The sequence below is a fragment of the Euprymna scolopes genome, chromosome 10 (genome assembly GCF_053919585.1).
Source record: "Euprymna scolopes isolate OS-2025 chromosome 10, ASM5391958v1, whole genome shotgun sequence".
In the NCBI taxonomy this organism is placed as follows: domain Eukaryota; kingdom Metazoa; phylum Mollusca; class Cephalopoda; order Sepiida; family Sepiolidae; genus Euprymna; species Euprymna scolopes.
In genome coordinates, this window is record NC_136491.1 from 141,589,755 (window position 1) to 141,613,078 (window position 23,324).

Consider the following 23,324-nt stretch of genomic DNA (forward strand, 5'->3'; position numbering starts at 1 on the left):
GGAAATCGACGGGAAAACATAGTCTGACCCGTTAGGGATTCGGCTTGAATGTGGTTCGCCCGATAATGAGAGGAATTGTCAGCGATTATTATCCCACGAAGAAATTATAGGCCGCGCAGCATCTGCTTACATTAATGACATTTTTGTCGATGAAGACGTGGTGCCCGCGATCCGTGAAAGAGAACGCCTAGCGCAGTTCGGGTTGGAGTGCGCGAACCCGGAGCGGTTGAAGGACGGTACACGGCTGCTAGGATTAGCGTTCGGGATGGAACGCAGTGAACTTCGGTGGAAGCGATGAAATGCAATTTCAGAAGCTCCCAGTATTTTACGCCAGCAACAATGTTCTCACTGTGTGGTCAACTTGTCGGGCACTTTTCTGTATGTGGTTGGTTTCGTGTGGCTTGTAAAATACTCAGAATGAGAGTAAGTTCGGTGACATAGGGCTGGGATGATGAAGCGAGGGACACCGAACTGCATCGTATTATGTATGAGATCACAGAATCTGTGCAGCAGGACGATCCGGCTCGGGGATATTGGTGTAGGGACGGCAAAGAGCTAAATGTATGGGTTGATTCCTGCACCCTAGCAATTGGTGCAGCCTTGGAGACGCGTGAAACTGTGTTGGAAGACGAATGTTGTCTGCCACCTGAAGATGACTCTTAACACATCAACTTAGCTGAACTAGACGCCGTATTGAAAGGCATCAATTTGGCTCTCAGTGGTAGGGCAAGGAGCTACTCATAAATACAGGTTGTGTTTGTGTATACCATTGGGTATCGGACACGCTACCTGGAAAGGCGCGAGTACGCACCAAAGCAGCAAGCGAGATGCTTATTAGAAGGCGACTAAGAACTCTCAAGGAGCTCGTGAAAGAGTACGGGCGTACAGTGGATGTGACGCTGGTTCCATCAGCACGAAACATCGCTGACCGATTCGCACGAGTACGATGCGATGAAAAAGAAAAACAGTGATCGGCGCGGTTCACACAGACGAGCTGAATGAGAGTCAAATCATGGCTATGCATGAAGGTAGTGGACATCCTAGGGTGCGACGCACTACCTACTTTGCCAGGAAAAGTTGCCCCACCATGAAAAAAGCAAGTGTTAAAACAGTCATACGGATATGTGAGGAATGTCAGTCTATTGACCCAGCACCAGTCGAGTGGGAAAAGGGAAAGGTGGAAGTAAACGAAAATTGGGAGATAATTTGAAAAGATATCGCGCATTATGACATCTTCCATTTTTTTTATAACTGTAACAGACTGTGGTCCATCGCGTTTCTCTATTTGGAGGAAATTGGCGAAGCAGAACTCCGAAAGCATGATTCATCAGTTGGAGGCAGTGTTCTTCGAACGTGGGTCGTCGCATTAAATCATTATAGACAATGGCACGGCTTTCTGCAGCAACGTTTTTCAAGCATTTGCACATAAATGGGGAGTTCACTTGCTATTCCGTTGTGAATATGTTCCAGCCGGGAATGGAATAGCGGAACGATGTCAACGTACAGTGAAACGAATAGCGGCTAGAATGCACTATTCCCATACATGAGGATGTCTACTGGTTTTACATCACACCCAGAGACCACGTATCTCCCTTTCCTGAGCCTACCAATAGGACGTATCGATACAAAGTTCGAGTAAAGAGACCAATCTCGCAACTGAATCCCTACGTCCCAAGCACACCTCTTACCAGATTGGAGATCGCGGGAGGGTAAAAAAACCCGTAAAATTGATGTACCACGAGGTTCGGCAATGTGAGGTCGCACAGGGATATCAATCCATTTTGATAGACAGTATTACTCGCCACGTGAAGGATCTACACCCACGCTATTATATTGTTACATCGGAGGAAGAGGATGACTCGGACAGCACGATGTCTTCTGAAAGGACACAGTATCATGCAGGATGACGGAGAGGCTATTGAGGCATATAATGCACATAATGAAGAAGCGGAAGAAGGAACACCCCTCTTGCCTTTACGAAGGAGTACTCAACAAATACGGATATTGCCGCCCTGCTCTGATTGTGAAACACCGCCTATGGAACAACGAGAGAGGATAATGGAACATACTGGTGACAATAACGCTGGTAATGAGGAAGGTGGCAATGACGAAGTGTTGCCTCCGATTCTTCGAAGAAGTACCCGACAAAGAGGACCGGTCCCGTGCCCTGTTAGTTATCATGAGATCAGGGGGAGTGTAGCGGAATTGGCAATATACGAAATGGTGGAAATAAAAAGTTTACCTCGGATACGTCTGTTGTTGTGTTGCGGGCCGAACGGAAAAGAGTTCTTAGATGGCGTTCATGGGGTTTTATTGGCGTTGAACCCTTGCAATTCTCGCAGAATCGCGTGTGCTCTCGCGCGATTAGGCAAATATATAATTCCCGACCGCTATAAAGGCAGGATGCTGGGAAGCTGTCAGTGAGTGTTTTGCAGATTGTGCGTAGGTGGTTCTGGCGGTTGGGTTGTTCTTTGCGACGAACCACGAATCTGCGAGAAGCGAGTTTTCTTCTGCGTTTTTCTTTTTTTTATGTATCCTTCTTCTTCTTTCTCCACGGTCATTAAAGCCAAGAAATCCCTCTCTTCTACAAGTGGGCGCTGCAGAGCGAAACTTACTATTTCCTATCTTTACTCCTGATTTTTGCCTACTACATTTTTGATTTTTCCCTACAACCTTTTGCTACAATTTTTTTAAACAGAATTCTGAATCATAAGCTGTGTACAATAACTGCACATGATGCTCCATTTTAGCTCTGGTCAAAAGCCGATGATAAATATTCAAAAGGCAATATTAATAAAGGTCTTTATAAAATGTTTTTCTGGCATACGTTTTTAGAGTTTTTTTCTTTTTTAAATAGCAGAGCATTTTCTAGAGAACGCTTTTATAATCCAGCATTCGTTACTGAGCAATTCATTTTGCTCTTGAAATAGTCTATTTAAAAACCTAGCGCTCACTCTCTGTCGGATTCCAGATGTACCAAAATAATGAGATCATAAAACTAATGGTTTAATACTTAAAATCACTCAACTAGCGGCTTACAACAGAGGTTATATCTAAGGTTGCACTTTATATAAGATAAATAGAAGACAAATACTTAATCCACGAAGGGCATTTAAGAATTGTGCAATGCTCAATTTGTGTATTGCATTAGTCAGCTTAAAGTTTGATATAATACTCATATTTAATGGAACACACGCATGAAACCGTATCGAATAACTTTTATCGACATATGTAGGTTCGTAAAAGTAAAAATGTAAAAAGTAAACACTTTTGTACAATATGTTTAGACAAAAATTAAGAAAACATATTTTTTTGTTCTCTTCGACTTTTTAACTTTAGTTAACCTTTAAAACAGAGTTTATTCTGTAATAGAAAGCCTGTCCGTATATACTTGATCATCAATCTGAAGATTTTAAATAAAATAGAGAACCCTGCCCAATATATTTCCGTCTCGTGGTAAATACGCACTTTTTCCGTCCATGATACTACATAAAATGAGGTCAAGTTTGTCTAAACCATGGTGACTCATATCCAACAAAGACCTTCTAAAATCTGGCACACACTTTCTTTCTAATATTATTTTGTTTTATAAACTGTCTCTAGATTGCACGTCATCGCATTATATCTCAACGCCCAAGTATTCGACTTCATATGTGCTGATTCAGCAGTTTTATTTGCTTTGGCGAATTCAGTTTTACAAATTTATTTTTAGGTTTTATCGTTTTGAAGAGAAATCCCCTGCGAAAATACAGGCATGTGCTTCTTTCAATTTATCATGCCCATATTCAATTCATATGTGTTGAAAAGCTTTATTTTTCTATTTTACAATATTTTATAGTTGTTTGAATGCGAGCGATTATAATTCTAGTTTTCTCCGTCCTTTCGTGTAAAATTTGAACTCGCTATAAATAGATACACATATAGATAGGGCGAGCACACGTACAAATATACTTAATTTCTATACATCTACTTTAATAGGGAAATGTATCCCCATGAAATAAAGATTTTAAATATTTCCGTCGTGTTGGATATTTTCTAACACGGGGTAATTTGCATACGACGAAAAACATTGAAAATCAGAAAGATCTAGGGTAAATGAAAGTTAATGAGATACTTTTAAAATATTACTTTACCCATTTCCTCCTCTCTCTCTTTTTCTCGTCCTCTTTATCTTTCTTTATTTACAAGGATGTCATCTTTTCTTATGTCACGGTTATCTGAAGTATACTTTGTAGTCTCAATCCTGATGATGAATGTCTAAGTGCTTGTGTCTTCTGATAACATTGCGCCAGGATTGTATATACAGGGTGACCAAAAACGGGCCCCAACTCTTATTAGTAAAGTGTATATGGGGCCGTTTGTGTGGGTCACCCTGTATATATATATATATATATATATATATATATATATATATATATATATATATATACACACATTAGTTACTTTTATTTTCTTTACCGCTCTCCCTCGACTCAGGACTGTATCTAAAAGGCTCTGACAGCATAGATACACCACTCTCCCTCGACACTACCGCACAAGTGCATGTATTTGTTGATTCAATGTCCACCACAGCAACTGTCTTTGATTTCCTACTTAGACAGACGCAGCTGCTAGCACAACACATACCTTCTCTATATCTCATTCTCTCTCATAGATGGTACGTTTCCAACGCGTTTGCCAGACCAGCAAGAACAACACGCATCACTTCTAGATCTGTTTCTGAAAACAGTTCCCGATGATTGTGTTACGAATGCCCACAATCCACTTGGGAACGCTGATAATGCAGTGATAATGGTTGAAATCACCCTAAAGTCTAGAGCCAAAACTGAATCATTGCTCAAAACAAGATATTATACAAAGGCTGACTAAGAAGCGATCATGGATCTTATCAGAGACGCCCCATGGCGAAATATATTTGCAATTCCTGCTGAACAATGCGCAAACGAAACCAATGAATGATTCAAAACGGCAATTGAAGCACATGTTCCCACGCGGAAATTTTATAGCATGCCCCACTCTCCCCAATGGTTTCCTTCTAATTGTACAACTGCCATTGTGCAAAGGCAGCATGCATACCGCAGATTAAACATACATAAGTTCAGTTCAAACAGACAGTAGTATGTAGAAGCTAGAAGAACTTCTAAGAAAGAAATAGAGACAGTTAAGAGAGAATTTACTGAAACAACCAAAAAAACGCATAGAAGTACAAAATATAGGACCATGACTTCTGGAAAATCTACAACAGTGTAGTAAATAATCGGCAATCAACAATTCCCCCACTATCCAACAATCATGAGGTTGTTTGCTCAGCAACCGAGAAGGCTAACATGCTTTCCAGTCGGTTTGCCTCCAACTCCACACTGGACCCTGCTAACCACCCTCTCTGACTTTCATTTGAGGACAGACGCCACAGTAGACGATTTGAAAATAACCCCTTCTCAGGTGCACGCTATCATACAAAATCTTGACACTTTAAACGCATGTGGGCACAATCCCACCCCAGTTGTGGTATTAAGACAATTCCCCGCCGATGTAGATGCAGTCTTCTCCAAACTTTACAACAAATGCCTTAATGAATCTGTCTTTCCTGTCTGCTGGAAAACTGCTTCTGTGGTACCAGTTTTCAAGAATTCTGGCTGTAAAATTGACGCATTAAATTACCGCCCCATTACTCTCCTCCAACTTTTCACCAAAATATTTGAGGCCATAATTAACAAAGCTCTTGTCCATCACCATGCAGATGCTAAATTTCTGATTGAGCAAAAATATGGATTAGGCAAGGCCGTTCCACAGCAGGCATCATAACTCTAATCTCTGAACATATATATCATTCACTTGATCAAACAGGGGAGGGTAGAGCGGTAGACCTAGATATATCTAAGGCTTTTGCTAGGGTATGGCATGAAGGTCCTCTCAGGAAAATCAGATCATACGGTACCACTGGAAGAATACTTAACATAATTAAATCCTTTTTAGATTAGAGAAAAATCCAGGTTGTACTCGACGATCGTATATCTTAACAATATGATATAAATGTGGGGGTGTCTCAACGGTCTATCCTTGGAACTCTATTATTCCTAATGTTCATAAATTGCCTCCCTGACAAAATTGTCCGTGAGATGGGTATATATGCTGATGACACCACGCTCTATAACAGACACGGTAGAAAAAACAAATCAACACATATCTAAAGAAGTGGCAAGAACACTAGATGATCACGCCCAATCTGTAGTGGCATGGGGATTAAAATAGATGGTCACATTCAATGCTGTCAAAACTAAACTTGTTTCCTTCAATAATTACAAGAACCCTTCTCTACCACCAATAGCAATGCCCAAAGACTCTTTAACTGAAATACATCTTTAAACTCCTCGGCCTAATGTTCACAGGAAACATGAGTCGGAACAATTACATTGAGAGCACTGCTAGGACCGCTGCAAAGAAGGTAGGTTCTCTCTACCGTGGTAGAAAGCTACTAACACCCAAATGTGCCCTGTACACCATTCGCCCATGTATGGAGTATTGTTGTCATATTTGGGCTAGTGCATCTGCTACTAGTCTCTCACTCCTGCACAAGGTTCAAAAGAGAGTCGCTAACCTGATAGGTCCTGAACTCTCATCAAAGCTTCAGCCTCTGTCCCATCGACGAAATGTACTATCCCTCTGTCTGTTCTACAAGTATTTTAATGGTGAAAACTCCAACGAAGTGCAAGCACTTGTGCCCCCTCGATGTAAATAACCACGAAGAGACCCCCAGCTAAATCCCCCCTTTACAGTAGAGATACCTAGATGTAAGAGCCTTCTACTCTAGTAGTTTCTTCCCCAGAACCACTAGACTTGGGAATTCCCTTCGGGATTCTTGCTTCCCTAACTGTATTGACATGCAGAAGTTGAGGTGCATCGTGAACTCACATCTTTCTGCTCAACTCCCCGCATAGTACGGACTAGCTTATATATCTGATAATAGCCATCTACATCAAAGTAGCAACGTTCCTTTTTTGGGGTGAAAATGTAATTAAAAAAAACGAAAAGACAATAAAAAGAACAAGAAAATTGAAATCTGGAATGCAACGAAGCCAAAAAAGTAGTACTTTATCGGAATAAGATTTTATTATGAGCCGGAAAAATTATATATTGCTTAAGTATGATCGCTTTTAAGCAGCATGGTATTTTAATTCCGCCAACAAAATTCATTTACTAAGTTAGCTTTTCAACATTACAATTTTATGATATTCAGTGGTATATAATGAGAATTGCAAAACAAAAACGCAAAACAATACATATGCTATATGTATAAGAAATCATAACTCATGTTTTATTGTTTGTAGCGTAGCATACTTTAATATAGTCCTGCATCATGTGTCATATGCCGAGGAAATGATTTATTGATTGTGCATGCTAGATGCTATATATATGCAAATAACCACATGAAATATCTAAGGAAATCTCTATTAAAACGGCTAATTCTTATTCGTATACTTCAAGTCGACTGGCATTCGGATCACATTCTATGATGGTTCCTTCTGTAAAATAACAAATACATTTAAATTACTTTCTTGTTAAATTACAAGAGTATGCGTGGACAATATCGTGCCATTTTCCGTTAATGTTTTTTGGTGATTTTTTTTTATGATTTGTAAACATTTTTTTTAAAATGAAATATAGTTTAGGGGTAACATTTATATATTTTATTGGGAGTTATGTGCATGCATGAGAATTGCCCTATTTTACTTTTAATAATAATAATAATAATAATAATAATAATAATAATAATAATAATAATAATAATAATAATAGAAGAATAAAGCATTATATTGAAAAAAAACGTAACTCAAAATTTCAAGTCAACTTTATGAAACAACACTTTATAATAGAAACTGCTTTTTAAGTCATAAGCACGAGTATTGTTGTTAGTAAGATATGCTGGCTCGTGTATTAGTTCGGTAAATAAACAACCCAGGAATCTCTACGAAAAAAAGTATGAAACTCATGAATATCCACAATGCACTACACTTAAAGAATAACAGTGATCGTCTGTACGTGGAAAATGCAGAGACAGACGGCTAATTTTACAGTACACTCTGTGAATGAAACGAAAAAAAAATGGAAAATACATACTGTCGAAGGCTGGGCGAATAATTCTCGCAGTAAGATGCACTAGAAAAAAAGCGAACACAATAAAAAATGTGATAAAGATTAAAACATATTATTATCTCTCTAGGGTTCATTACAGTGAATAAAATTAAAAATATAACACTCACGCCGTTAGTCATTTCTTGTGAACTAATTAGTAGCTAAATGTGAAGGAACACGACTATACGGACGATTCATACGAGTGACAAAAGATGAGACAAATAAAAGTACTTGGACATGACTACAGAAAAGGTAACTGAAATTGTGAAACGGGATCCATCATTTAAACCCCACAAAGCAGCAGAATAAGCAGAAACTCAATCAAAGCAAGGATCAACAAGCCACGAGAAACCAATAAATGTAGAATGTGGTGAATCAGAAAAATGAACAGCAAAAAAGCGAATGAAGCAAATTGGTCTTTAAAGAGTAAACGAGTAGACACGATCCTGTGAAAAGGGCAGTATACTAAGATATTTGTATACAACTGCATCCAAAACATCTACAACATCGAGAAAATTGATACAAACATGAACCGGCAGCAGTAGGAACATTCTATGGAACATGACAATACAAACCGATAAACCCATGCAAGCAAATAGACCGGACGCTATAATAGTTAACGACAAGTTAAAGTCCTGCCAGAGTAGCTTTTTTCGTGATTTTTTTTTTCGTGAAGACCACAGAATACAGGCCAAGAGGTCAGAAAAGCGGAACTTTCCCGAACGATCAAAAGTTATATTGAAGATAAAGACAATCAAGATAATCCCAAATAATAATAAGAAAATCATTAGGAATCAAGCGACACAGTTTGAAAAAAAAAAGATGAAAGCTATTATAATCATCTAAAAATTGGGAAGATACAACGGAAAAAATAATGAAAAGGCTCGAATATTAAGGATATCCCATAAATACGGTGACTAACGCACATGTTTTACAGGCGCAAGCCTTACATATACATCGCTTCCGCTGTAAAATATAAATAAACATTACATGAATTCAGGAAAACTATAATTGTGTAATTGTGAGTTAGCCAACCTGCGATCCCGCCTTAGGCTGACCTCCATTTTTTTTGTTATCATAAACTGGCGCCGTAATAAATTAATGATGAGTGTCATAAGGCTGGATAGACTGAAAAGTGAAAACATTTACACTTGATGGATCCGAAGACCTTGTTGAGGCTTATTGCTACTAAAATTCCTATGACGTCAATGATCCCTACAAATAAGAAATCAATGGTAACTACCTAATGCGTTAACGCAAAATAATTGCCAGTGTAAATCGAAAGAGGTAGTAAGTACTGAAGATCTAAGGAAGAGTTGTTGACACGCCGACTCCAGGGAACACGATATGTTGTTCGCAAAAATAATTATTTGCTGTTCCCCTGTGAAATGTTCCTAGTAAGTTGATAAAACCTAATCAGAAGAAATAAGAAACGATATAGAAGAAGAAAACAAAAGAGGAGAATTAATAAAATGATAAGAAGGAAAAGAAGAAAAAGAAGAAGAAAATAATAATAAGAAGAAGCAGAAGAAGAAGAAGAAGAAGAAGAAGAAGAAGAAGATGATCTGTGGCTTGACTTTAGCAAACGTGATATTTCTTATCCTGTGTATTGTTTATATTTCTAACTTAAAAACTAGGATAAAAAAACACCGTATTTGCTTATGCCCGGCGGCAACAATGATCATGGTACTTTATTCTAATTGCACTAAATGAAGAATGCCTAAATACTTATTCAACATAACATTTTTTTAAAGACATAACTTTTTGCATTAAATCAAGTGTCGCTAGAGAGGTACTGAGAGATGCGTACACGCCAATCGCAAATATATATATATATATATATATATATATTATAAAATATGTTTTTTTTAGAAAAACTGTTGGAGAGTCGATGCAATTTTATTTCGATTATGTTTGGAGATTATATAATGAATCATTCGTTTTGTGGAATAATTGACTACATTGATATATACGTGTAAATATAACGGTCCATGTCAATTTGTATATAGACATCACTCTATATACACATACAAACATAAATAAACATATATATATATATATACACACACACGCACACACACACATATATATATGTATATATATATATATATATGTATGTATATATATATATTGACAGAGGAGATGAATTACCAAACGGCATGAAGAAATTGTGCCTATAAAATATTTTAAGAAACAAGTCATGTGAATGTATTCATTATATAAGTTTAAAGATATATTTTACGTTGCTTTAAAATAATAGCAATTTACTTTCTAATATATTAACCCCGTGAATTTAAAACAGTTACAAAATTAGAAACTCAATGATGAAATGAATATTTCGTCATATTTGTGTCCATATTTGTATATATATATATATATATATATATATATATGTGTGTGTGTGTGTGTGTGTGTTATGTCAGGTCATGCCATATGCTACTGGTACCATGTAACCCAGTTCTACCTGCCTTATGATCGGGTCACTTGCGACTAAACTGGTTCCCCCACCAGACTTGTTTTGTGAGGAGGGCGTCTAGTCTCCCTGAAGTGTTAAAAACAAGACTTTCCAAAGGGCGAATGAACCATCTGGGGGGGGGTCAACGGCTAATAGCACCGTGTGTGTTTGTGTGTATGTATGTGTGCGTTGGGGTGGGCAGAGCTCCCGTAAGCCGTGGTGAAGGCAACATTTCTAGGAAAAACAAATCTATAATTAAAAACACATAAAGACGGAGACCAGTACCCGTATAAAGCTGGTCTACAGTTTAACTTGTTGCTGGCTATCTTGCTCTTGCTGGTTGCTGGATCTCAACATCTTGAACCGAGAGAAATATTAGCTGTCGTGCAAAGCTAAGACTCTGTAACATCATCTGTATATAGATACCCCTCACACATTTGTCTACTGAAATGGTCCTGTGGCGATGGAAGTCATTTTTTGGGTCGTGGGTGAGGGAGATGCACTCGTCTGAAAAGACGTGGCAATCATATATATATATATATATGTGTGGCTGTGTGTGTATGTATTTGTGTACGAATGCGTATGGACACATGTATATATATATATATGTGTGTGTGTGTATGTATATAAGATATATTAAGTAAGATGTTTGGTAATTTATAATTAAAATTAAAAATTAAAAATCTATTTCATAAGGAAGAACTAACAAAATCAATAAATTGTACGATCGTTTCGGAAACGAAGTTTTTATAGTGGTAGACAATGAGTTTTAAAACAAGGTCTCCTCATCAATAAAAAATATTCGGTGGTGTGTTTTTAACAAAAGACAACAAAATAAACCTATCATTTTTAAGTAAGGCAGATGTATATGGGAAATATTTCAAATATAAAGGAAAATAGTTACTTTTCTGATGAATAACGTAGGTTACATAAAAATAAAATTATGTAAGCTAGAATCTGGTTTAAGAGTAAGGTTAAGAGAATCTAGATTTAAAATATTTTAACAAAATATAAATACCTTGCAATGGCTCGCCTTTCAAAAATTCGTACCTATCACCGTCAATGCATTCATTGGGATGGAACAAGTAGTTTACGAATGCTTGAAGCTGTTGATACACATATTTTCAAAGGACAAGCTATGGAACAACGTTAACAGTTAAAATCGTTAGTGATGTTACATTTAAAATTAGCTGAAAAAAGTCAATTATCAGAGAGATAATTTTATTTAAAAAGAAAATTAAATTATTTGCATGTTCAAAGGGAGACAAACACTGAATATTTAATATCTAAGTCTTTAAATAATGAATTAATCCTCTTGGAAGTGATTTAATAAAAAAAAATATTCGTTAAAAATGTTATAGTAATTATAATATTTCTAGGACTTACATTAATAAAATAGTAAGAAATAAATTCTACGTGTAATAGATAATAAAATAAAATAGAACATAATTGTGAAATATCAGATAATACAATAATAATAATAATAATAATAATAATAATAATAATAATAATAACTAATTTATAAATTATAAATATTAAGATAGATTAGTAATAAAATAATTTTATGATTTATGGTAGCTTAAATTTATCAAATCTAAACCAACGTTTATGAATGCACCCGGAATAAATTTCGTCTTTTAAGTTCAAGAGAATGGTTTATATTTATTATATTTTAATATCTTAAGGGCTTCATATCTACAAAGCGCACAGAATATGTCCCCCAGCATATGTGCTTTATAAGATCCTATCATTTCCCATTTTAAATTGAAAGAGATATTTCTATCATTGAGTCGCCATATATGATAAAGCAGTCTGTTTTCCCAAGGAACATTTTAAAAAGAGTTTTTGTTAAAAACCCACCACCCAATATTTTTGCTGATGAGGAGACCTTGTTTTCAAAAACTATATGATAAAATTATTGTCCAAGACTCAATGTCTATCACAATAAAAACCTCGTTTCCGAAACGATCGTGCAATTTATTGATTTTGTTTGTTCTGCGTTATGAATTTTGAATTTTAATTATAAATTATCAATCATCTTACTTAATATTAAAATAGCTCTGGAATAAACATGCCTATCGAGCTTATTATATTTCTAAATTACGACGAGCACTATTTTCTTTTATTTTAAGCGTATTATTGAATGCACTAATGCATTAAAATATACTCTGCTATTTAGGTCTTGTTCTAATCCCCCCCGAGCACGCAACCACACACACCCACACATATATATATACATACATATACATACATATATATATATATATATATATATATATATACTAGCAAAAGTACCCGTCGTTGACTGGGTTCAAAAATAGATTACAGAAAATGGGCTGTGATTTATGAAAGTACGATAGGTTATGAAAAGGAAAGGATGTAAATTTTCGTTTAAGCAAAATATGAGGAAAGTAAAAATAAAATAAATAAACCCCATAATTTATTATACCATACCTGTTCAAACGGGAACACTTATCACAATATTCTGTGGATCTGTATTAAAAAACCGTTGTTAAACTTTGTGACATATTTCCATTCTATGGAGGGCAGTTGCGAACGAACAACCCATAATGTTATTATACCATATTTCTTCAAACTGAAACATAATTATCAAAGTATACATACGCAAAAAGTATTTATTAAAGTTTGTGCCTATTTCCATTCTATGGAGGCCAGGCGCGAACGCAAACACCACAATTTTATTATACCATCCCTACTTAAGTTAAAACATACGTATCAAAGTATTTTTATATACATATATTTCAAAACCACTAGTAAACGTTTTTTTTTTAATTTTTTAATTTTTTATTTCTCATACTTTGTGGACCAGGCGTGAACGCAGACACCACGATTTTTATGAACCACCGTTCTGCCAGGTAAAACATACCCATTTCTGTGTCTCGATACATATTCTATCATTATATTTAATCAGTTTTTAAAAATATTCAACCATATAGGAGCCTATTCGTGACCACACACACACACACACACACACACACACACACACACCCGCACTCAGCTTAATATTATAGATATATAGCCAGAGGAGATATAAGTATAAAGACATATAGATAAATATAAAGATAGATTTATAGATAGAGTTATAGATAAAATATATGTATTACAAAATACATTTCTTTAGAACTGACATAGATAAACAGTGTGACCCGGGTTGACATGTAGTTCAGATTGGGCACAGCTGTTCTCCTAAGGATATTGAGAAACACCCAGAAAAGAAAATGGAATCGCCCAAACAAAGAAGTAGGAACCGCACCCCCACCGGATATTTTGGTAGTCATTGCGCTGGCACCCCCTTAACAATAAATAAAGCAAAACAACTTTTTTTTCAATCAAAATAGGGAGTGCACGCGCAAACGCAAAAAAAAAAAAATATATATATATATATATATATATATATATATATATATATATAATAAAAAAGTTAGCCGCGGTATGCCGGCTTGAACCTGAAACGCGAAAAGTAAAAATAAGAGAAAATTGTTACTGGCAAAAGCTTTTGCCTTCCGTAGCAACAGGACATAGTTTCAATTTGAGACGTGTGCGAGATATGGGAAAATTGCAACGCGAAATATGAACCATCTTGCAAGAAATAGTATAATTGACCACAATATAATTATCATTCATTCTCTAATTTTCACATATCATCCATCCGAGGTATTTCTATTTCACATGGTACCAGTTTCGATCTAGTCCGATGCGACTGATGAATGTTTTTAGGGGAAACAAATCATACAAACAAACAAAGACACCGACGTTTGAGATTTATATTATAGATAATTTGTTCGGTGCAGAAATGCATTATAAACTGATACATGAATATTAACACGTTTTTAATAATTATAAGTAGAAACAAACATGTATTGTTGATTAGAAATAACTGCGAAAAGATTTTATGTTTTCCGAAGAGAGGCAGCTTAAACACAATTAAAACTCAAGCTTTCGGTATAACTACGGAAGGTATAATAACAATAGGATTACAATATTAAAATCGTTTGACTTTTATGACATGAACTGATTTATGATATAACAAGGCTGTCAGCAGATATGGATTACAAATAGTGTCAATATTTGCTAAAAAATATTATTCATATATAATAATAAATCTAATGGACGACACATTCTGACCTCGAATCTGCTTTTGATATAGGCGATATCGCTCTCAGATCGATTTCTGAACAGAATACTATGGATCCCGTGAAAGATTCCATACCACTTCAATGAGAAGGTGTTGGATAATACAAATCCTTAGGAAATAGTGTCAAAGAAAAAGCTTTCAGAAGTCTGGATACCGGCGTTCAGGCATAACGTCAAAGGAGGTCAAAATGTGGGACGTAGAATTCCAGGAGATTAGGTTAGCAAGATCGACCGACAGTTACAAGAAAACTCATGTTTGAATGTTGACCTCATACGGACCAACAAAAGAAGATGCATGCAACAGAAAAATAAGATTGACCACGACGATCGAACTAAGCGCCAATTTTTTTCTCCACTTATAAAACTTCTGCCTGCAGGCTGCCAAAAAAGGCAAACTGTCATTCAATAACCGAAAACGTTATTTTGATTAGACAGAATGATTTTATAATCATATGTGGGTATTTTCTTATACTCTTGTATATATCAAGTGCTGGCAAGGGTTGATTTTTAGAAATCATACAAATCAATATTTATCGATTAGCTGCCCGAATATATGACACCACACTCTATAGCAGGCACGACAGGAAAACAAACGAACATATATCTAAAGTAATGGCAGAAACACTAGAGGATGACCTCCAATCAGTAGTGGAATGGGGACAAAAATGGATGGTCACGTTCAATGCCACCAAGACAAAACTGGTTTCATTCAATAATTACAAGAAACCTTCTCTACCACCTATAGCAATGACCAACGACTCTTTATCTGAGAGTACGTCTCTCAAGCTCCTTGGCCTAACGTTCACTGGAAACATGAGTTGGAACAGTTACATCGAGGGCATTGCCAGGGCCGCTGCAAGGAGGGTTGGCTCTCTCTACCGTGCTAGAAAAATTTAACACCCGAAAGTATCCTGTACCTCTATAAGGCCACTATTCGCCCATGTATGGAGTATTGCTGTCATATTTGGGCCGGTGCATCGGGTACTAGTCTCTCGCTCCTTGACAGGGTTCAAAAGAGAGTCGCAAATCTGATAGGCCCTAAACTGGCATCAAAACTCCAGCCTCTGTCCCATCGTCGAATCGTTGCATCCCTCTGCCTGTTCTACAAGTATTATAATGGTGAATGCTCTGAAGAACTGCAATCACTTGTGCCCCCACGACGTGAACACCCTCGACAGACCCGACAAGCTGCAAAATCCCACCCCCACACTGTAGAGATCCCTAGATGTAAAAGATCCTTCTACTCCAGTAGTTTCTTCCCCAGAACTGCTAGACTTTGGAATTCCATTCCGGGTCACTGCTTCCCCAACTGTACTGACATGCATAAGTTCAAGTGCAACGTGAACCAACATCTCGCTGCCCTAATCCCTACATAGTACCCCAGTAGATGTTTCCCCTGATAGTAGCCCCCTACACCAAAGTGGCAATGTGCCTTGTTTGGGGTGAAAATGTAATTTTAAAAAAAATATATATATAACACAGATAAGTCATAGTCCTGAGATGCTAGTGTTATGTAATGAATGGCTGGAACCATCATACATAACTGAAAAGAAAAAACTTTAATAAAAGATTTAAAAGAGTGGGCATCGAATAATCGATTGTCTACCGGTTGAAAAGAGGAAGGGCTTACGTCATAAACAGAGAAATCGGACGACGATTTTTTTGTTTACAAAACAAAGAAACGTGACATTCCTCGTAAGCTCTGGAATTACAGATATTGGCATGAGTGAGTAATTCACGTGTCGCTCGGTTGAATACAAAATCGAATGATTTTCTGAGGTCAAAACGTGACTTAAGAACGCATGTTCTATTATCTATCAACCGATTGACAGGACGCGTGGATAGAAAAAACGAAGCGACAAAATGCCAATAAAAACGGTGAATCAGCAGAGCCGAGCAGAGAGAGAGAGAAGAAACACGGAACAGCATGTGTTGCTGAAGACCGGATCGTTGAAGCGTCATTTTCCCTCCTCAGAGCACTGTGAGAAAACTTACTATCGCTGTGAACTTCAGAACCAACAAAAGAAAAAAGACGATCTGTTTTAAATTGTAACTATATTGTAAAATATAATTTTATACAAAAACAAACACAATTGTGACTTACGTCTTTTAATGCATATTTTTAAGTTACAGCTGATCGTTCTAAGTCGTCAACCACTTTGTTTTCAGGTTCAACGTTGTTATGACATCTTTGACAATTGACGAGAGGCAAGATAAGGAAAAAGTGCCAGTCTAAGGTGAGATAACTCACTAGTCTTAACTCGTTGTCATCACAACCGCTTAGTAAACAAGTGAACCTACGGACGACCGACGTAACTAAAACTGCTATGTACCACAGCCAGGGAGTCCTACGCACTATTACGATTTCCCAACCTGGGAGCCACCCCATAATACAACACTAGTATGCATCTCTTAAAAATATGTGCAAGCCACATTTGTGGAACTTGAATCGAATATTTCCTAGAAACTACGTGATTTTTAACGCAACATGACACTATTTACACTACCTTATAAAATATTCCCCTCTTCACCATGACGCCCAACATGAGATAAGAATCTGATTCCGACTGCTCATCACGCTTGTTAAAGTATTTCTTTAAATTTACATATTTCCGAATTTTTACTGGTTTCTGTTTTTCCTCCTCTAAGCTCATCATAGTGAATATCATTGAAAATATAACATTTTCGCCGAAGTTTGTTTGTAATATACTTAATAGTAGCGAAATTTCCATAGTAGATTCTTGAAATTTCCTTCTTATTTAAGTGACCCAACTTTTCTTTTAACAATATGTATATAAAATCACCCCGTCTCTATGATTTTCCTCTGTGCCTATTATACCCAAGTTATTCTGTTCAATCAACTCTCGCAAGAATTATTTGCAAGAAAGAATATGCCTAAGCAATTTTAAACGTGTTTATAGCCTATGTTCTACGTACTTTCTTTGATTGTAACATGGGATATGTTTATTATATAATTAGTAAAAATATTTAGTTTTAATCATGTCATGTTGTTTTAAATATAAATAAGAATAGGTTTTGATACGGCATTTTAATATATGGCATAAAACAGGCAACGAAAACAAAGACTTGATTGGTTTGTAAAGAGTTCGTTCAATATGGCTATTTTACTTTACTTTACTTACGTAAGTGTGGATCAACGAAGAAGTGGGCATTTATCCTAATTTATTTATAGGTTCTTAACAAAAACAATTAACACATTTTTAGCGTATTCTTAAAATTCCTAATAATCAGGACCGATTCTGATTCGCTTATTTTAAATATTTTTCCTTTTATACTATAATTAGAGTCTCATATTTAGACTGTTGTAGGTACGTCAGGCCGGACAAACAGAAGATAGAATATAAATACAAAGGAGATACTATTTCATAAATCTACTATTATTCTTCGTTTTTATATGTGGAATTATTTTTAACGGCACAATTTGTTTATCACGAAAAATGTCACAGTGTGAAGAGGAATAATAATGTCTATGACTTAATTGTAGTTTAATTAAACACTTTTGCAAGCAAAATCCGGTCACGCATTCTGCTAAATCCTACCCTCTGATAAGAAGGAAAGTATTTCCTTAAAACTCCGCGGATTAATTACTATCCACTAATTTTGTGCTCTCTTTTTTTTAAATGAAATATATTTTAACTCTTTTTCAAAGTTTTTTTGACATGTTTTATTGATTAGATGTTCTTATTTTAAGCTCTATTTCCTATTTGGTTTTATCATGTTTTTATATCTGGTTGAGATTACTTTATAAATATTAACTCTTTAATATTTATAATATACGTTAGATTTTCCATCTTGGATTATTTTGCTAAACTTAACTGTAATTCTTATTTCATTATATATATATATATATATATATATATATATATATATATATATATATATATATATATATAAGTAGATTGTAGTTTGCTTGAAGCATTGTTGAAGAAAATTATAAGGTACAATTAAAAGCCAAGGAGAATGCGAGATTTTTTATTTTTTATTTTTTTATTTTACTCTATATAAAAAATATCTCGCATTGTTCTTGGCTTTTAATTTTACCTTATAATATGTATATATATATATATATATATATATATATATATATATATATGATTGCTACTTCTTTCCAGAAGTTTTCCACCAATTCAGTTAAGCGGTGTGCGTCTGTGTACACGTAAATAACTTTTACTCCGCTTTAGTCCTACATGAAGTACACATATATGACAAAAATCTTTCCTTCTTGTAAACATGATCTCATGATAATATTGTGAATCCTCTAATGTCGGGCGACGCCACTTTTAGATTTACAGATTTGACTACAAATATAACAACTTAGTGTTGCCGGATGTGCTGTAAAAGCCTCCTCATAAGTATGTCCTGACTGTCTCTGATTGTGTGATTTTAGATGATTTACAAGACCAGCTTTTGGTAAAAAGAAACTGCCACGTACAGTGCACTTCAATTCATGTTTTAATGTCTCTGACATCCTGCTTTCTTAAAACACGTGTTAAGACAGCAAGATTTACACGCTGCTCTTCAAAAATCTTGCAACTTCTCTGATGGTTTTTCTCCACCGTGATCGATCATATATATATATATATATATATATATATATATATATATATATATATATATATATATATATATATATATATATATATATATATATATATATAAGGATATTTAAGGGATATTTTGTCGTTTTGTCATCTAAATGTGAGTTGGGTATTTAGAAGAATGCGATTTATTTATATGGGAATTGTACTATTTAGTAATATTTACATATTTGCATTTACAATCTCATCTGCATTTGAACATGTTACGCAATGTATATAAGTAATACATTTTTAGGCATAAAAAAGTACTCACTAAGACGTAATCTGCACGAGAAAGCATTGTGCCATAAGTCAGCATTCATGGGCAACTAGCTAGGAAATGTATTTTTCTCTCAAGTAAATATTCATATACATTTATAAAAGCTTATAAATGCTCCAACCATTTTTGGTAACAATAAAAACGGAGAATTCAGTAGACTTTGAAAGACAGTTGTGCAAATTTACATGTACAGCGTGAAATGATTACTTTTTCGCCCTAAAATATATTACAATACAAGTTTAATATAAAACATTTATTGAAAAATCAGTTCGGATAACTTGATATGTAGTAGAGTAAACTTATATGCACTATAGCCATTTCAGCCTCAATCACCGCCTCCGTACGTGTATGACATTTTGAGCGTCGTAGCAATGGTCCTGTTGTCACAACTGACATGGGTAGAAATCATGACTTGTATAGCCGTGCATCTCTGATCTCGCTCGTTGAACATTATGTCACTTTCACACATGTTAGACGGGTTCTATCACTCTTGAGATTTGTACACAACTAGCCAACTAGTAGATGGGTTTCATAAACCGGAAATGGAATCCTGTTTTCTATTCTAGGGCGATTTTTTATCGCTCCACCTTGTAGTTTAATTACTTGAACATTATTTTCTCTCAACTTCATCAAACACAAAAACAGAAAATAAAACATTACATACGGGGAAATCAATCATATATACGAATAGGAAAGAGATTTACGTTAGTTACTGTCTCATCGCCTCGATATTATAAACTCCATATAAAATTGTCACATCGATAAATGTCAACTTTTCGCTCTGTCGGTTAGACAGTCCACATTTGCGAAGAATCACAGTCTGTCCGTCGTCGCTAGATGTTCCTTATTATAAACGCATTAGTTCTGATCATATATTTGCACAAACAGTGAGTAACCGTTAGCTTTACACTACTACTTATCATTAGGAATATATTTTACATTTTTATAATTAAATGCGAACGGAAAAACAAAAGAAGGATGTTGAAGTTTTAAAGTCCATAGTATTTATTGATGGAGCAGAGTTGTCTTTTTCTTGACATTAATTTCCACATATGGAAATACGTTTACGCCTGGCTAAATAGACAGTGTAACGTTTATATATTATTTAGAAGTGTATCGTTTGTTGGGGAAAAAGCTCTGGTTTCTTCGCTCCGTCGATCGAAAATATAATCTGTCTAGTGCGTTTAACCTGTTGCCACTCGGTTATACACTCATTCAAAATTCACGGTTATTGACTATTTTCTACTAACGCACGATACTTAGGTGTTACATGTGCACAGACAGAGATATTATTATAAAGATGTATCCATACAATCTTCGTGTATTGTCATATAATGATGTACTTAACATAACATTATTAGTGGCATTTTTGTTGCTATATGTATAGCTATATTCAATGAAATACATAAGATATTAAACCTATATTTCAGATTAGACTTTACAAACAGAGTAGCGAAATAATATATATATATATATATATATATGTATATATATATATATATATATATATATACATAAATAATTAAACGCGAAGATTCAAGATATGGATAAACACTATTCAATACTGAATCATGCCATGCCATGATCGAGTTAGTTACATGTCAACAAATGTATGTTTATTTAATCCCTCTCCTAACGATTAAACACAATTTTATATAGGTTTAGTAAAATCAGTGCTCTAGGTGAAGCGCATTTACCCTTAGAAAGATGTCTGGGCTATCTTCTAGGCATTCATTGTAATATAGTGATTTTTTCCAAAGAAAATAAATGTTTGAGATGGTAAACATGATTGGAGTGGGTTGTAAACAGGAAAACGATTGGCCAGATCGATTGCAAAGGACATATCCGCGTCCACTACCAAAACCTTTAAAACTATGAAGGTATAACATTACGATAACTCGATCCTGGTGAAAATGGAGTTTTAAATGCAATAACTATTGAGAAAATGTAAGTCCAAACTAAATTCCAGAAACGTAATTACCAATATTCTGATTTAGACTCATGTTCCCACTTAAAACTGATTCATCTGTTTAAAATATAAACAGTGAAATAGGTTTTTAAGAATTACCATAAACAATCTTCGTCGTTCGTCTCTCTTTGAAATACAACATATTAAGGGAATACGCATAAGATGCATATATTCCTATACATATTGATTGTATTTTCGATATTTTTTGGATTTCTCCGCCCTTACTGCTTCTATTTTTGGTGTTATTATTACACCTGTTAAGCCAAGGTAATCTCTACGATATTTCCCATGTTTATGTCAAAATCGGTAATCTTTCCGGCAAGCTCAGTAATGTGGATGCAATTTCAAACACAGTATTTTATTTAATCTTTCGAATTGCATATTCTGGTCCTGTCAGTTATAACTGGAGAGATCTGAAGAAATGCTAAAGTGTATTCCTAGTATCGCCAACAAATACGATTTAACATTCAATATTCCGGAGAGAACAGCAAATTAACGAATCAAGTAGCATTTAATTATAAATTACACCCTTTTGGAGGTTGAAATTTAGGCGACACAAAAGATACAATGCCGATTTATTTACTTCTGAAATGAAACTATTTAGGACTTCCTTAATTCATTGATATATTTTACCATTTTAATGTAAATTTTGATTTTTTTGTTCATGTGTTCGCGAGAATTCACAAATTTGCTTATATATGAAAATATCTAAAATAAAATTATGGAAAAGATGGTGGAATAGATTTATCGCTACAGTAAATACCTCACTGTCGATGCAATTGTCTACCTGTTGTGACGTGCCCCTTGTGAAATTAGCTGTGTTATTTGATCGTGATAAATTAATTAAAAAGTTCTTCAAGTTGCGTGGAAGGATGCGAGGAGCTTCGCGCCAGACAGTATTTTGTTTGCTTCCTCTGCTGAAAAGAGCATTTTAAATGGGGGTAACAATTATCTGCTGTTTTCGACTTGGAGCATGGGCTCTAGGCTTGTGGTTTCATAAAATGGATGCCAGATAAATGAATGGATGTATTGAGCAATCAACTGTGCTATCGCTGTAAGAAATGATTTGTCAGCAACATTTCAGCATATATTTTAACATGAAAAGACAACAAATTAAACATACGCATATATATGTCTATATCAATGCCACCAAGACAAAACTGGTTTCATTCAATAATTACAAGAAACCTTTTCTACCACCTATAGCAATGGCCAACGACTCTTTATCTTAGAGTACGTCTCTCAAGCTCCTTGGCTTAACGTTCACTGGAAACATGAGTTGGAACAGTTACATCGAGGGCATTGCCAGGGCCGCTGCAAGGAAGGTGGGCTCTCTCTACCGTGCTAAAAAACTTTTAACACCCGAAAGTATCCTGTACCTCTATAAGGCCACTATTCGCCCATGTATGGAGTATTGCAGTCATATTTGGGCCGGTGCATCGGCTACTAGTCTCTCGCTCCTTGACAAGGTTCAAAAGAGAGTCGCAAATCTGATAGGCCCTAAACTGGCATCAAAACTCCAGCCTCTGTCCCATTGTCGAAACGTTGCATCCCTCTGCCTGTTCTACAAGTATTATAATGGTGAATGCTCTGAAGAACTGCAAGCACTTGTGCCCCCACGACGTGAACACCCTCGACAGACCCGACAAGCTGCAAAATCCCACCCCCACACTGTAGAGATCCCTAGATGTAAAAAATACTTCTATTCCAGTAGTTTCTTCCCCAGAACTGCTA